This window comes from Urocitellus parryii, chromosome 3 (assembly GCF_045843805.1).
Source record: "Urocitellus parryii isolate mUroPar1 chromosome 3, mUroPar1.hap1, whole genome shotgun sequence".
In the NCBI taxonomy this organism is placed as follows: Eukaryota; Metazoa; Chordata; class Mammalia; order Rodentia; family Sciuridae; genus Urocitellus; species Urocitellus parryii.
The window spans coordinates 109280010-109298689 of record NC_135533.1 but is presented as its reverse complement, the minus strand read 5'-3'; the positions used below and the strand labels follow the sequence as shown (position 1 = coordinate 109298689).

Sequence of the window (18680 nt, the reverse complement as noted above, 5' to 3'; positions counted from 1 at the left end):
CTTTACAGAAGTTAACAAAAGAACTATAAATACACATATGAATAATCATATTGTACTATAAATAATCCACTGATAGACACATATCAATAAGATTTAAAACATCAAGGTAAGATAGCATATTTTAGAGAAAATCTATGCATAAATTATAATAATATTCCTCTCAATTAGTTAGAATGTAAAATCAAAAAATGCTCCATTAGGTTAACTAGAAAATTATAAAAAAATCTAAATCCTTTATTGCCATGAAAATTAGACTAAAATGCCTTAAAATTGAAGGTGAGCTTATGTGATTCACAACAATAATTTTAAACATGTCCGAGGAAGCTTCTATCTTAGAAAGTAAATCTAAAATTTTAGCAAATCTGTTAACTTTTTACATAATGATCAAATTAATTCAATTATAGTGTTAATTGCCACTACAACTACTGTCTCAAGGGAGTTTCCTATGAGTTTTAAATAAGCTTTAGCTTACTATTCACTAGAAAAAAAGTTTTTAATCATAGTATTATCAAAGTACTGAATTAATATAACAAGTTTTCTTGGCTGATAAAATTTTGCACTGATCTAGAATAAATGGAAGTATGAAGTTACATTAGAAACAAACTATTCTAAGTAACTCATTCTTTTTTTTTTATTTAAAGAGAGAGTGAGAGAGGAGGGGAGAGAGAGAGAGAGAGAGAGAGAGAGAGAGAGAGAGAGAGAGAGAGAATTTTTTTTTTTAATATTTATTTTTTAGTTCTCGGCGGACACAACATCTTTGTTGGTATGTGGTGCTGAGGATCGAACCTGGGCCGCACGCATGCCAGGCGAGCGCGCTACCGCTTGAGCCACATCCCCAGCCCAGTAACTCATTCTTTAAGGAATAAAGGAAGAAGGAAGAAGTTATATTATAGATCATACAGTCAGGTACTGACAAAACCAGGATTAGTTCATAGGTCTCTTTACCCTTCATCCAGCTGCTGGAAAACAAATTGCTACCAGTGAGATATGGTTATTACACATGGCCAGAGCCATAGAAACATAAAAATTAAATTGGAAATCAAAATAACAGTCACTTTTCAGTGAATTTCTTGTTTGATTCTTCAGAATCTGATCCCAAACAATCTTCTCCTGTCAACTTTGCAGAAATCCACATGTACTAGAGAGTCGAGCAGGCACTTTGTTCTTCTAAAATGCAAACATCTGTTTTTGCAGTACACTGTAATATCTAAACTTTTCTAATTTGGAAATTTCAGAAAGAACAAAATATATATCAAATCACAATATCATACTCACTCCTTTGATTCAATACCACCCCCTTGGCTGTACCAATAATTTTTGCTTTCACATTTTACTCAGTTCAATAATTTATACATTAAATTCTGACTTATTTTTTTCTCTCAACATCCTTTACATTCCCATTTGCTCTTCTGTTTGTAGTTCAAGAATTTAAAGTAAATAGATAATTTATCTATTTGCTAGTTTATTAAAAATGAGTTTTTAAAAATTATTTTGCTATTCATATTAATGAACAATTTTATCATAACAAATTTCACCAAATTTACATTTTTTGAGAAAGAGATTAAATTCTATGATAGTCTTCTGCAGATTGCAATTTTTATACAAAGAGCTCTAACAATTTTATCACACTCATGAATTTCTAAATGTAATATGTAACTTAGGAATTTTACTATATCTTAACAGAATTAGGTGTTTAATCATTTTGAGAACTTTTGCTACTATATAGAAGGAGTAGCGTCTTACTTTCTTTATTCTCTTGTTCGCTGTCAACTACGAATCTAGAAAAAAAATGTTAAGATCTTAGTAAAATGATAAAGTATTTTTAATAAACTAGTGTCTTCTACTAACACTTTTATATTAGCTGACAAAAAATGTAACAACTGACACAATGAAACAAAGGCCATCAATGTTGTCAAAGTCTTGGAGAAATGTCTTCTCACCAAAGGTGGACAGATCTCAATTTAGAAATGCTCTTGGTAGTTGAAAATAAGCTTTCCTCTCCAAAACAGAAATGTGAGAGGAAAGTTTTTGCCCTATATTTTTAAATACTAATTTTCATTTAATTTTTAACCTTTAGAAATATCACATAGGGCCTACATGCAAAGAAGTCCATAGAATACCCATGTCACCTATGCAGATGAGGGACTACTACTTCAAAGACCTTAAAGGGCCATTAAGTCTTTCCATTTCTGACCCTGCTCCTTCAGAAAGGAACCATTAAAATGACACTTAATATTTGAATTTGTCAGGGTTTTCTAGAAGAACAGAATCAGGAAGATATTTAGATCTAAATTTATCTCTCTCTCTCTCTCTCTCTCTCTCTCTCTCTATATATATATATATATATATATAGAGAGAGAGAGAGAGAGAGAGAGAGATAGATAGATATAGATATAAATTTTAATCAGGAATTGGCTCATGTTACTAAAGAAGCTAAAGTTCCACAATCTTCTGGGGACTCAGAAGTAGATGTGAACTTCAAATCCAAGTTCAAGGGCCTGAAAAATAGGGGAGCCCTCGCATAAGTCTGAAGACCAGAGAACTAGGAGCACCAATGTAGAAGGCTAGAGAAGATGGATAGCCCACCTCAAGAAGTGAGAGACGCTTTACCTTTCTTTTTTGTTGTTGTTGTTGTTCTATTTGGGCTCTTAATAAATTAAATGATGGCTGAGCACCTGTTTATCAATGTTATGTTATCAAACCATTGTAGGCCTCTGGACCAATCTTTTCTTTTTTTTTCATTTCTTTTTTTTTTTGTAATGCTGGGTATTGAACCCAGGGACTTGAGTTAAATCCTTTCGTTTTGCTGAGAGTTATTTTTGTGCATTTTCTCTGTGCCCTTGAATATACCTGTATGTTTACTTTTCTCTTTTGTTTTTATTTGTTCTAATTATTTATAAAGGACTATAGAATAATGCATTTTGATAAATCATACATAAATGGAGTATAACTTCTTATTCTTCTGGTTGTACATGATGTAGAGTTACACTGGTGTAATCATATTTGTATGTAGGGTTATAATGTACAATTCATACTACTATGCTTCCTACCTCCGTGTATCTTTATTTTTTCAATGGTAGTTTATGGTATTTCATTGTGGTTATATTTATTTTTATTTTCTAACTTTCATCTTTATTTAAAGTGCTTCTAGTTTAGGGATTTTATGAATAGACACAATACTAATCCAAGCATTATCAGTTCTCTCTTTAAATATGCACCTTACTTTTGTTTGTGCTATATAACCTAGGTTAAATTTCTGGGTTATACCACATACGTGTATTGAATCTATTTTTCAAAGTTAATGTTATCAATTTATACTGCAGGCAACAATGTGTGATAATTTCCATAGTTGAACAGAGGTAGAGTATATGCAATTAGAGCTCTCATTTGAATAAAGGAAAAATAGGAAGCACTCAGCAGTCACAAAACTACCCAAGTATGAAATCTTAACTGCAACAATTGTCAAGAACTTCTATCTTGGGAACTGGGGAAGTTCTTTCTTTAAAATTTATTTTTTTATTCTACTCTGTTATATAAGACAGTAGAATGCATTGCAATTCATATTATACATATAGAGCACAATTTTTCATATCTCTGGTTCTATACAAAGTATATTCACACCATTCATGTCTTCATACATGTACTTAGGATAATGATATCCATCTCATTCCACCATCTTTTCTACCACCATGTCCTCTCCTTTCCCCTCCCACCCCTTTGCCCTATCTACAGTTCATCTACTCCTCCCATGCTCCCCCTTCCTACCCCACAATGAATCAGCCTCCTTATATCAGAGAAGACATTCAGCATTTGGTTTTTTGGTATTGACTAACTTAGCGTTATATTCTCCAACTCTATCAATTTGCCTGCAAATGCCATAATTTCATTCTCTTTTATTGCTGAATAATATTCCATTGTGTATAAACCACATTTTCTTTATCCATTCATCTACTGCGTGGCATCTAAGGTTGCTTCCATAGTTTAACTACTGTGAATTGTGCTGCTGTAAACATTGATGTGGCTGTGTCCCTGTAGTATGCTGTTTTTAAGTCCTTTGGGTGGAGATGGAGGAGTGGGATAGCTGGGTCAAACGGTGGTTTTGTATTACTATGTTTTTGTATTCAATTTGCCAGGAATTTCTTGAAAATTTATGCATCTATGTTCATTAGAAATATTGGTCTGAAGTTTTCTTTCTTTGATATGTCTTTGCTTGGTTTTGGAATCAGGGTGATATTATTCTCATAGAATGAGTTTTGGAGTGCACCCTCTTTTTCTATTTTCTGAAATAAATTGAAGAGTATTGATATTAGTTCTTCTTTAAAGGTCTTGTAGAACTCAGCCGTGCATCAATCAGGTCCTGGGCTTTTCTTGGTTGATAGCCTTCTGATGGTATCTTCTATTTTATTGCTTGAAATTGATCTTCTTAAATTGTGTATATCATCCTAATTCAATTTGGGAAAATCATATGATTCTATAAATGTGTCGATTCCCTTGATATTTTCTCTATTATTGGAGTACAAGTTTTCAAAATAATTTCCAATTATCTTCTGTATGTCTGTTGTGATATTACCTTTTTCATCACATATGTTAGTAATTTGAGTTTTCTCTCTCCTCTTTTCATTAACATGGCTAAGGATTTCTCCATTTTATTTATTTTTTCAGAGAACCAACATTTTGTTCTGTTAATTTTTTCAATTGTAGTTTTTGTTTTGATTTCATTGATCTCAGATCTGATTTTTATTATTTCCTGCCTTCTACTGCTTTTGCCGTTGATTTGTTCTTCTTCTTCTAGGGCTTTGAGATGTAATGTTAGTTTATTTATTTGTTGACTCTTTCTTCTTTTAAGGAATAAACTCCATGCAATGAACTTTCCTCTTAATACTGCCTTCATAGTGTCCCAGAGATTTTGATATGTTGTATCAGTGTTCTCATTCACCTTTAAGAATTTTTTAATCTCCTCCTTGATGTCTTCTGCAACCCATTGTTCACTTAGTAGCATATTATTTAGTCTCCAGGAGTTGGAGTAGTCTTTATTTATTTTTTTTTATTTTTTTTTTAAGAGAGAGTGAGAGAGGGGAGAGAGAGAGAGAGAGAATTTTTAATATTTATTTTCTAGTTCTCGGCAGACACAACATCTTTGTTGGTATGTGGTGCTGAGGATCGAACCCGGGCCGCACGCATGCCAGGCGAGCGCGCTACCGCTTGAGCCACATCCCCAGCCCTAGTCTTTATTTTTTGTCATTGGTTTCTAATTTCATTCCATTATGATCTGATAAAATGTATGGTAGTATCTCTACATTTTTGTATTTGCTAAGAGTTGCTTTGTGGCATAATATATAGTCTATTTTAGAGAATGATCCATGTGCTGCTGAGAAGAAAGTGTATTTACTCATTGAAGGATGAAATATTCTATTTATGTCAGTTAAGTCTAAGTTATTGATTGTTTTATTGAGTTCTATAATTTCTTTGTTCAGCTTTTGTTGGAAGATCTATCTAATGGTGAAAGAGGTGTGTTAAAGTCACCCAAAATTATTGTGTTGTGGTCAGTTTCAATCTTGAACTTGATAAGAATTTGTTTGATGAGCACAGACGCTCCATTGTTTAGAGTATATATTTTTATAATTGTTATGTCTTGTTGGTACATGGTTTTCTTAAGCAATATGAAAAGTCCTTCTTTATCCCTTTTGATTAAATTTAGCTTGAACTCTACTTTCATTGATACAAGGATGGAAACCTTTGTTTGCTTCCACAGTCCAAATGAGTGGTATGATTTTTAACAGCCTTTCACATTCAGTCTGTGGATGTCTTGTCCTATGAGATGAGTCTCCTAGAGGCAGAATATTGTTGGGTCTTTTTTTTTTTTAATATCAGTCTGCTAGCTTATATCTTTTGATTGGTGAGTTTAGGCCATTAACATTCAGAGTCATTATTAGACATAAGTTATATTCCTCACCATTTTTGTTTATTTGTGTTATTTAACTTGACTTGGTTTCACTTTTAATTAGTTTTTCCTTTAGTGTAATACCTCTCTCCGCTGATTTTCATTGTTGTTTTTCATTTCCTCTTCATGGAATATTTTACCAAGGATGTTCTGTAGTATAAGTTTTCTAGCTGTAAATTTTTTTTGTTTATCATGAAAGGGTTTTATTTCAGCTTCAAATGTAAAGCAGAATTTTGCTGGATACAAGATTCTTGGTTGGCATCCATTTTCTTTCAGAGCTTGATGTATATTGTTCCAGGATCTTCTAGCTTTCAGAGTCTGGTTTGAAAAATCTGCACATAACCTAACTGACTTCCCCCCAGTATGTAGTCTGATTCATTTCTCTCATGGCTTTTAATATTCTCTCCTTATTTTGTATGTTAGGCATTTTCATTATAATGTGTCTTGGTGTGAATCTGTTGTGTACATTTGGCATCCTTTAAGTGTCCTGAATTATTTACAATTCATTCTTCATATTTGGAATTTTTTCTAATGTTATTTCATTGCATAGATTGCTCATTCCTTTGGTTTGGAACTCCAAACCTTCCTCTATCCCAATGACTTAAATTTGGTCTTTTTATGTTATCCAATATTTCTTGAATATTCTACTCATGGTTTCTTATCATTTTCACCATGTGGTCTACATTCTTTTCAAGATTATATATTTTGTTTTCATTGTCTGAGGTCCTGTCTTCCAAGTGGTCTAATCTATTGGTGATGCTTTCAATTGAACTTTTAATTTGGTTTATTGTTCCTTTCATTTCAAGTATTTCTGTTTGTTTGTTTTAGAACCTCTGTCTCCTCATGGAAGTAGTATTTTGTTACTTATATTTGTTTATGTAGTTCTTTGTCAAAATAATCTTTTGCTGCCTTTACTTGCTCTCTTATATCATGCTTTAATTCACAGATCATTTTAATTATGTACATCCTGAACTCTTTCTCTGTCATTTCTTCTGCTGTGCTCACCATGGATTCTAAAAATTTAGTATCTTTATTTTCGGGGGGCACTTTTCTCCCTTGTCCTTTCATGTTGCTTATGTGTCTTCCCTTCTAGCACTGTGGATCCGTGGCATTATTGTTTTTACACTATGGGCTTATAGTGTCCCTTTAGGGTTTCAATACCTCTCTTTTGAGGGGAAGGACAATGTTAACAGATCCTAATATAAACAATGTACAACCTTAAAAACAATTAGTTGCTATTAAGATGTTTACAGTTTGGTCACAATATACAGAAAGGGTAAATTCAATTATTATCTACAATATAATCAGTAAGTTTTTTAAAGAGTTTACAACTTCTGATAGTAGACAAAGAATCAGAGGTGAGGTGTAAGATGATACACTGAGAAGCTAGGAGGTGAGGATATAGAGTTATTTTATCTTAGGAAGTGTGGAAGAGAAATCTAAAGAAGAAGGTTAGTAGCAGGAGAATAGAGAGGAAGTAATTTTGGGTAGACAAGTAAGTGGGAGGACAGTAGAGTATATAAAATAAGTGTGTATATATATATATAATGTTAAAATAGTAAAAATTGGAGGAACAAAAAAAGAATATACAACTGTAATGTACTATTCAGAAGTCCAAGTCCTCAAAATACTGATTCAGGTAAAGTGCTTAGTTTCACATATCTTCGGGTTGTGAAGGCAGGAAAATAGGGAAGGAGAAGAAAAAAAAAATCTTGAAGGAAGAAACAAGAATTGTTTTGGTTGGAAATCAGTATCTTTCCTGCTTCCCCTCTCATCGAATGGGGGGGGGGTCATCTATTGTTAGCTGGTATCTACGTCCTCAGGATGGTGAAGGTAAGAGTGTCACTGTGCTCAGCTATAGTTTGCTAGGGAGAGGGGGGAGTTAGAAACTGGATACCTGGCCAGCTGGATTTCCAAACTGGGAGTTACTCCCACTGAAGATGGTCATAAGGTGACCCAAGATGGATGCATCTGCTTTCAGTGATGAGGTGTTGGGTTGGGTGGGAGAAGCTGGGTGATGGTTGAATGTAAATGATATGTTCAGAGACAGCTCTGTGGCATGCAGTGTGTGGTTTCGGCTATCTTTGGAGCCTGTGCAAAGTTCTTAGGTACAAGCAGGCTACTGAGAGTAGAAGATTATCTCTGTTGCTGCAGAGTTCCAAGATGGAGGCAATGGGGGAGCCCCATGTTGGTAGATGGGAGTCCACATGGGAGTGACTGCCAGAGTTCCTGTACATGGGTAGCTGCTGGGTGTCCTGCATGGAGGCGGTGTCCAGGATTCCTGCTCAGTTTGGTGGCTAAAAGTTCTGTCTTGGTGCTGATGCCGATGGTCCCACTCAGGCACCTTGTAGTCTTGTGTGGGCAAGTAATTGGGAAACTTACTCTGACACTGAGGTCTGGAGCCCCACCCAGGCATGGTGGCCATGATTCCTGCATTGGAGCAAGAATATTCCTCTCAGAGAAACAGTATTCTCACTATTTGAGTCCCAGGTCACGAAGCAACATAGAAGGCTGCTTACCTCTGGCCTGCCATCTTGGATCCCCTCCTGTTGTGGTTGTTATTTAATAGACATTTATTCCTTTAGTTAAACAACTTCTACACCCAAACTTTATGTTTCATTATTTTGTTAAGTAGAAAGTTTGCAATGTTCTATGAGTCTGTTATGGTATATTTTCTGGAAATCAATTAATTTACTATTTTGAAACCTCTATAGAAAATAAGAAACACCAGTACAGGAAAAGCACTAATTATATTTTGAAATCAAAAGATCTAATCTTCAGTCACCACACTCGGAATTTAAAATTATAAGGGCAATTCCTCCTGTATTTTTTCCACAGTCAAATGCACCCTGGGAATTGTAGCCTAGTCTACTGGACGATGAGATACAAACAGAATAATGTGTTGGTATGCTTACCTGATGGATCAAACTTGTGCAATGGTGAGGATTTTGAGGGTAGTTTGAGCAGGGAAGAGAAAAAAAATGACAGCAGAGGACACATATGGAAACTGCTTTGATGTCAGTTGACTTTTTTCACTAACTTTAAGGGAAAGAGTAAGCTAAGTTGGTCCAAGATAATTTGTTGACCGGACTAAGCAAAGATGATGCACTTTTACATAGCTAGCTCATTTGTAACTAGAGGATTCATAATGGTCACAAATTACCATAAGTATTTTGAAGTCTTGATTAAAACTCACTTTAATTTTCAAAATTCACACTTGAGAGGCACTTACTGAGAGTCTACTGTCTTATCGACGTCACAACATAACATTTGTTACTAGCTTACAAATATTAAGTCATATAATTCTTATTTAATTCATGCTTCGTTTCCAAGCATATCAGTATAAACATCACTACTGACCACTGTGCAATGAATTTAGGATTCTATATTCCATGGAGTCAGAGGAATAAATTGGGAATTTTTACCTTTTATGTAACTTATCCAGTACTGTAGACTCTTAGGTAATTTACCTGGATTTGTTTAACTTTAAAGAGAAACTTCTTCACACAGGTTTATTCAATTTTTCTGAAATGGTGGCATTTTGGAAACTTTTTTTTTATTTTCAGAAACAGCAATTTCACAAATGAAAAACTGTATTAAATTTTTAAATGTGTGCGTTAGTTGAGCTTACACTTTTTTACATATGACCATAGCATAGGATTATGCTATCTTCTTTTTATCCTAAAAGATTCTAATCAAAATCCAGTTTTAAAAGTTTGTTCTTGCAAAACTCAAAACAACAACAACAACAACAACAACAACAACAACAAAACCAGCAACTTTTATATAAACCAGCAGAACACTGCATCATCCAAATAAAACTATAGGTTTTATCGCATACACCAAACAAATCTACCAACCTAGTTTCAGCACTCCCGTTTTAAAGGATTTATTTTACACCTATTATTATACTCAGCATGTTTTAAACACTAACATATAACTCCCTAATAACATAAAGCAAAAAAACCCCACATCATTTATAGTCTTCAAACAGTATTGCATTAAATTCCATAATTTGAAAAAAAATTGCAAAATAATCTGCAGACTAGTTTTTACAGATAATACCTTTAAGCACACATCTCTGTTCTAAATTCTTTATGAGGTTTGAGTATTACAAAACTTGCTTATATTAACAGTCATGGTGGAACTGGTGTACATTGCTCCTTGGCTGCATGGTGAGAACCACCAATAGTATGGTGGAACTTGTGATCCTTTCCAAGCGCACCCACCACGTGAGGCCTGCAGATGTTAGCCAGTACATCTCCCTGTGCATGTGAACTGGTTTGGTGATCCATGGGTTTCAGGATTTCTTTTGATAGACTTTTGGAATGGATCAATGAGGGATAACTAAATGAATTTGTATGTGGAACTTTCTACAACCCAGTAAGAATCCAGGAGTCTTAAAGCCACACTGTGGCATCCACCTAGCTCTTTGGCATCAGAATGAAGGCTCTGAGTAAACTTCAACAGGTAAGAGATCTGGACATAAGGCTGGCCACAGTTTGTACCTTTAGGAATTAGGCATTTATGGCCTGCATCGAAGTCAAGAATCCTCTATGTGACATAACCTTGCTTAACCTTGTACTCTGTTCTGTGCTCTTTATCAGGCCAAATGGGACAGGGAGTCCTCTGAAGTACAGAGAACTGGTGATACTGCCAGTCCCAGGAACCTCAGAAGACAGCATATCACATAGGACTGCTTCTCATTTTATAACTCCTGGTTGTACTTGTATATACCCATCTTGACTTACCTGATGGCTGCCAGACAAAAATGAATGAGTTTAGTTATTCTTAATAAAAAAATTATCTTGAGTTACTTTTTAAATATTTATTGAACACTGAGTTATGTATTAATTATCTATTGGAAGACATTGCCCAAATTTGAGTGGCTTAAAAATATACATTTGTCATGTCATAGTTTTGGGGTAAGGAATTTGAACACAGTTTAATGTGTCTCTGTAAGGTCTCATACATTTTGTCCGGGCTGAGCTGGGAGAAGATCCAATTTCAAGCTCATCCGCATTGCTATTGGCAGCCCTTGGGTCTTCCTGCCAATTATTATGTGGGTCTCTCAGCATGGCCAGCCATTCACAGCACATGCCTGCTGGCTTTCCTCAGAGAGATCTAGAGAGAGTAAGAGTGAGTATCTTTATAACATACTCTTGAAAATGATTTCCAATCAATATTGCTGTATTTTTAACTCAGAAACAAGTCTCTAGATCTAACCCACACTCAAAAGGAAGGTATTCCACAGGGAAGAGAGAGAATTGGAAGCCATCTTCTGAGGTGCCTACCAGAGACACCTTTTTTTCTGAAATTCATGTTTTGTCATATTGTTTTTATTTTGCATATTTTTGTAGTCATACACAATAACATATATTTATTTATTTATTTATTTATTTTTATGTGGTGCTGAGGATCAAACCCAGGGCCTTGCACATGTGAGGTGAGCGCTCTACTGCTGAGCCATAACCCCAGCCCCTCCCCCCACCGTTGCTTTGTTTTTTAGGAAGATTAATATTATGTATTATGAAAAAGAAATTTGCCTTTTGCTTGTATGAGTATATGTCTCCAACTTTGAAGGTAGTTTTTCATTTTAATATCTTTATTGAATAAAATTTTTAATTTTCCTGTATTTTTTTAAATTTGTGTTAGCACTTGTGTGTTTAGACAACTTTCTCAGCCTGAATGACGTTTGAATTTTAAATTTATTATCTCTTAGATGCACTATTGTTTTAAATGTTGTTTTTCCCAACATCAACAACTACCCTGAAATTTATTCTTATATATGAGATCAAGTAGATATATTGATTTATGTATTTGTTTAACACAGATATTTTTCTTATACTTAAATAAAAACCTTCAGTAATTTTTTTTTTTTAGCATAGGGTTTTTAATCACTCTTTTCCATTTTAGCTTCATTCCTAAAATTGGTATAGCATGTTAGGTTTGCTAGCATTGCTTACCACATATGCTGATCTCATACCATTTTCTTTGGTTTTTCCTTCCCTCTCAGAAGTCACTTGTCTTTGAAAAGCAGTAACTTTAAAAGTGTAAGTAAAATGCCCATAATTAAATTCAGAATGCTTTCAAGAATTTCTCACAAACTTTGACTTTTAACTGTATTATTATGTTGTTATGTGCTTATTTATTTTTTGGTTTTGAGGGATCCTAACTGTAATTCATAAAGAATCATCTATTTTGGCTTGAAATCTTCTTTTTATTTTTTTTCAATTTTGGGACTACCTCAACAATTTTATATTCAAGTACTGCCACTGAAGTATCCTCCCCTTTCCTGTTCACATTTCACTATAAGCATTTTCTATGATCCACTATGATTTTAGTCTCTTAGTTTACATTTCACATCTTATTTGCTTCTCTTCACATTTAACATAAAGTAATATTTATACTTCTTATTTCAGTATATTTTATTTTTATTTGTAGGTCTAATCAGCTATTGAACTTTTCTACTGATTCATTTCAGTTATCTTAATTATTAATTTAGTGTTTCCATTTCCATTTTTCCAGTATTCTACTGAGTAACAGATTTTTATCATGTTAGCATATTTATTTTAAAATTTGTATCTGAAAACTACATTATATAGATTTTTAAGGATCTATATCTATTGCATAATAGCTCCTGTTATTACTTGGTCACAGATTTTTACTCCTTATGTGCCTGGACAGTTTTAATAACATCACAGATAATGTGTATGAATATTTGTGGAGATTATTTGAACATTATGTTGGTGTCCAATTTCTCAGTTTATAATTGGTCTTGTTTTGGCTTCTAAAAGAGATCTAAGAGGTGTCAATAATCTCATCTCCACTTAATCCAATATGAGGTTTCAATGCTAGATTCTGAACCCTTATGTATGCACTAAACTTAACTATCTCAACTCAAATAACATAGAAATAACAAGGTCTTCCTTGAATTGGTATGTCTTATGTTTTGTGAGATGTCTACATCTCACAAAACTTCCAAAATCCTGCTGATTCTCAGCTTCTATTATTTTTAAAACAAATGCTCAACTTGCCTTAGTACTTTTCTTTGCTGGATCTTGATTGTATAATTCTTCAATTCCTTTTACCTCTCTGATGATATCAAAAAAGCAGTTATTTGCTTGTTTCTGGCTTATGCAGTTTTTCTCAGAGGTCTAATTGGATTTGAATTACTTGGTCTTCCATCAGTAAAAGGGAACTCATAGGTTATTACATTGTTAATACATCATAAATATATGAATATATTTCTGAAACAATAAACCAAGCTATTCATGCTTCTTATGTTGCCGCATAGTATTTTATATTACTTATGAATCATACTTTTATGTCATTGACCAATACACATTTGATATTTTCCCAATTTATTTATTTTTCCATTTCTAAAACAATGCTGTGCTAAAGCATCCTTGTATGTTCATTTTTATGTCTTGTTGAAATTTAGCCACCTAGGAATACATGCATTCTAAATTTTATAATATAAATTGGCCCTCCAACATATATGCATCTGTTTTTACTGCCACCACTGGCATATAGAGAAATCATCCATTACCTAACAAATTTGCTCAAATATACCCCATCAAATGTTTTAATTTTTGGTGACAATATATGTGTTTAAATTCTTTGTGTCAAGTTAAAAAGTATTTAAATGATCAAAGTTTGTTTCTTCCATCTTCAGTCACATTAAGGTTTGGGTGATTTTCAAAGTACCTATTTTCTGTTTGATGGCTCCAGTTTTCCATATACACACACCAGTGTTTTTATTCATATTTACTACAGCTTTGAAATACAGAGTTTGAAATCAAACTGCAAATTGAATGTTTCTCCTAAAAGTGACACACGTAGTCCAGTAGCTAATGTAAGTAAAATGCCCATAATTAAATTCAAGGAGGATAGGAACTAGAACCCTTCTGTGTATCTGTGAAGAAGATAATAAAAAAGTATGTAGTAACAAGAAATAGAACAAGATGAATACACAGTGTTCAAGAATGAGAAATATAAGAAGTCAGTTGACACCACAATTGGAAGGTATACACAATACACATTGACTATAATTTTTTGTCAACCAGCAAACTTACTTGAGAGAAAATTTTATACTGTTATTATATTTGCATTGTTTTTTAAGTGTACAGTTATTTTTCCTTAATATGTTAATCCTGTTGTTCTACCATCTCCACCATTTATCTCCAGAAAAAGATTTTCAACTTCTCTAACTTCTGCAGCCATTAAACAATTGCTGTCTCCCAAAACCCTGAAAACCATATTTTAATTTCTGTCTCTAAATTTCACTACTAAAAGTATCTTGTATTAATGAAATTATATACTATTTGCACTTTTTGTTTGGCTTATTTCATTTAGCTTAATGTCTCTGTCTTAATGTCTATATTGTACTAGTATCTCTTCTTTTTGTAAGAGTGAATATAAAATGCCATTGTATATTTATGTTACACTCTGTATATTCACTCATCTATTGATGATTATTTGAGTTGTTTCCATCTTTTGGCTATTTTGCATAATGCTGCTATGAACATGGGGGGACACATGTCTGTTCAAATCCCTGATTTTATTTATTTTAGGTATTTACACAAAAATTGAATTGCTGGATTATATGGTAATTTTACTTCGAACTTTTTGAGGAATCTTCACATTGTTTTACATTGTTTTACACAGAGGCAGCACCATTTTAAGTTTCCATCAACATTTCACCAAAGGCCACGTCCTCTCCATATTCATGGCAACATGTGATATTTTCTGTTTTATTTATTTTTTCATTAAGGTCATCTTAAGAGGTATGAAAAATGTATTTCATTCTGGTTTTAACTTGTGTTTCTCTAATGACTAGTGATATTAAATATCTATTCACCTTCTAATTGTTTCTTGGTATTTCTTCTTTAGAGAAACATCTAATCTAGTTTTTGATCATTTTTAAAATTTTTCATTTTTTTGACTTGTTAAGTTTTTAATTGAATCTCAAAAAATTATCTCTTCTACTGAGTTGTTAATCAGTTACATGGGATTATCAGAAAAATTAAGAAGCAGAATTAATTTTTTTCTCAGATGGCTGCATATAGAATTCTTTTTATTTGAGATTTAAAATTTTTTTCTTGTGGAATTTTTCTTGAGTTATTGGATTCTAACATCCAGGAGTTGGGGTGGTTTCAACATGTTTGATTGAGGAGTAAAAATAGTTAATGATTTTTTATGCTCTTAAAAAAAAAAAAAAAAAGCTTATTCAACTTAAATTTAACATAGATTTAAAAAAAAAAAAAAAAAACAGACTCAGGAGCCACTAGCAGGCAGGTCCAAGGGTGTTTCTGAGAGCTTGAGTCCACAACATGGGCAGGGAATACCTCTAGTAAGAAAAGGGAAATGACTTAAAAAAAGAGCCTGATTGGTTACCCTTCAAAGTTTGCATTATTTGAACATGCTTTGTCAATTTATAGCTTGTGAGTGGCTGAAAGCTTGGCTGTCCTTTAATAGAGATTTGGCTACTTGTTAACAAGAATACACTTTCAATTTAGGTTGAACTATGTTTACATATTCAGTTATGTTACAGTTTGTTACACAGGGAGGCATCTATAGTCCAAATTTAATTTAATGTCATTTTTGCTATACAAATTATGTTTCTAACAGTCTTTATTACCACATATGAAATGTATATATGCTGATGCTAAAATATGCTTCCTTTTCTTTTCATATGTGTTTCTTCTTCAGACACTTAGAATTTTAATGAACTGAAGAGATATAGCTAACTAGTTACAGTATTGACATATAAGCTGTCAAAAATGGCTGCATGAATTCCAGCTGCTTGCAATCAAATTGCTATATACCATTGGTTTAACAACTTTCCTATTAAAGGTCATATTTGACACACACCAAGAGAAAAATGTTTCCTAAGATTCCCAGAAAATTTAGAACTGTTAGAGAAAAGTTCTTTATTTATCAATGTTAATGCCAGACAAATTATAGTGAGTTCCATTTGTGTGTGTGTGTGTGTGTGTGTGTGTGTAACTTTTGAATTCAGCCATGGACAGAGAAGGGATATTAATATTAAATTACTAAGTCACTAAGTATTCTCAGGCATTATGTGTTGTCACTCTGCCTGCTACAATTATCATCTGTATACCCATGGTTTTTACTGGTACTTAAACATTTATGGAAAAGACAGAGAAAAACATATATCCATGAATGACTTCAAATATTGATGATAATAAAAAGTAAAAGAAGAAGGCAGTGTTAGAGTGTGCAATCCAGTACTAGTTTATATTCTGTGAAGATCAGTCTTGTTGAGAGATGGAGAAATACTAGGGGACACAAATCATATTTTTAAGCCTACGTGTAAGAAAAATAAAAAGAAACACAGAGACAAGATGCAGAGGCAGGATTAAAAGATGGCAGAATGGCAGAAAAGCCAAGCTGCCAAGCTTTATTTATATCAATAGTTTAATTTAGGTCATTAACATCATTAGTACATATACTTCATTGTATTATTAGGCAGATTACAGATTTAGCAACATTTGCAGATTATCCCTCAGTTACATACTAAGTTGAAATGTGTAAAGTTAGGAGTTTTGTGTAGCTCTCAAGAGAGTCCATTGTATAAAATTACTGTTATGTGGACAAGTGTAGGCTCAGTGAAACACTATGGTTGTCTAACAAAAGAGTTCTTTTATTTCCAGAAGCTCTGTGCTGGAGATCAAGGTCCAGGCTGATAAGATTCTAACACAGAGCCTAACCATGAAGGACATTGCTATAGCAGCCAGGCATTCTGTGTCTTTGCACAGAAGTTTTCCCAGCAGCCAAGCATTTTTTGTCTTTGCACAGAGATGTCCTAGCCACCAAGCATGCCACACTCATAAACCTATCAGAGAACTAAATCCCAAACACAGAACCCCTACACTTATGAGATTGCTCCCAAAAGTATGATGAAATAATAAGTTGAACTTCTATTTATAAGGTTTATAACAAATATTGATTGGTAATGCCAGGATATAAGTTACTTAAGACAAAAATAATAAATTTGGATAATACTATAGTTTTGTTTATTAATAACCAGTCTCCCTAATCTGATAGAAATATACAAAATAAAAATTGAAGCATAGGTTAATGCATTATTGGAGATGAATGTCTAAGAATGTTTATTATTATTTTTTCATATTCTATATTATCCCAAAAGAATATTAAAATACATGAGACTTTTGAGAAAATGATTAATAAGTTATGAATATAGCAATAATTGGTATTTTCTAAAAAAATGTTCAAGAACAACTCATATTAGAAATAATTTTCCTTTTCTAAAATAAATTATTTTTTTCTATAAAGAAAATCTACCACACTGTATTTGCTAACCAAAATTCTTGATTTTTTTTTATTCTTGATCATTTTAAAATAGCACACACCACACACATACATATACAATGAACATAAAAGAAGGTCAGAATCAATATACAACTATATATATTTCTCATGAAACTATAACCAATGTACTTAACATCCAAAAGCAGATTAGAACATTGCCAATTGTCAGAAGCCCCCTTAAATCTTTGACAATGGATTCCCTTTCCCATCTTATTCCAATCTTTATTAACCATCTACTTGATCTCTGTATAATTATGCTATAGTAACTATCATTTTTGAGATCTAAAGTATACTATTCTATTTTTTTTTAAACTTTTGGAGTAGAATCACACAACTTTTTTTTTATTCCTATCTTCTTTTACTCAACATCCTTCTTCTATGATTTGACCTTATTTGTTATACACCTGTAAATTATTTATGCTTGTTCTTACAGTCTCCTGACTATAGATGCCATGACTTATCTATTATAATGTGGATAAGCATCTGATTTACAACCAGATTTTGATTGTTATTAATGAAGCTCCTCATATAAAACTTGTTCACTTCTCTTGTTAAACATCTCAAGTATGTTCCATATTGTAAGATCTGTCCACCTGGTCATCCATTGACAGCACGTGCATACTAAAATTGGACTGATAAGAAGATTAGCATCCTCTCTGCACAAGGATGGCCTTCAAATTTATGAAGCATTCCATACTTGAAAAAATCACAATCTAGGCTGGGGTTGTGTCACAGTGGTACAGCACTTGCCTAGCATGTGTGAGGCACTGAGTTCAGTTCTTAGTACCACATATAAATAAGTAAATACAATAAAGATCTATCAACAAATATTTAATAAAAATATTTTTAAAAATCACAATCTATCAGTCTTCAAAGTGGATATACCAAAAATATATGAAAGTTCCAAAGGCATATAAATATCAACAACAATGAGATTTTTTTTTCCAAACTTTTAACCATTCTTGTGTGAGTATAATAGTATATTAATGTGGTTTCTATCTTCATTTCTCTGATCAGTAAGGAGATTAGGGGTTTTCTTTCTTATCGTTATTGGGCAACTAGATATCATTTATTGTCAAATACTTATTTTATTTTATTGTCAAATACTTATTTTAGTCTATTATATAATTTTATATTTTATCTTCATTTATTGATTGTAATTTTTGTGTATAAAATAAAATATATTAAATAGAAGGGGTTTTTTATTTTGATTATTATGTGGCAACTATTTTTCCTCCAATATATATACTTGACATTTAAATATTTATATTTATTTATTTTATATTATTGAAAATAACCTTATTATGAAAAATATAAATCATAAAATTCATGGACTATAGATGCATGATTCAATTATTTTGAGTACATTTATAAACTTGTA

The 18680-nt window shown here is 32.7% G+C and overlaps 1 non-coding gene across 1 annotated transcript; it reads left to right on the top strand.

The window, feature by feature from the left end:
- The first annotated feature begins 17890 nt into the window (after positions 1 to 17890).
- LOC113175404 (U6 spliceosomal RNA) lies at positions 17891 to 18000 on the top strand. Its single transcript, XR_003299960.1, has one exon. It is a non-coding gene; the product is annotated as a U6 spliceosomal RNA (small nuclear RNA).
- The last annotated feature ends 680 nt before the right edge of the window (positions 18001 to 18680 follow it).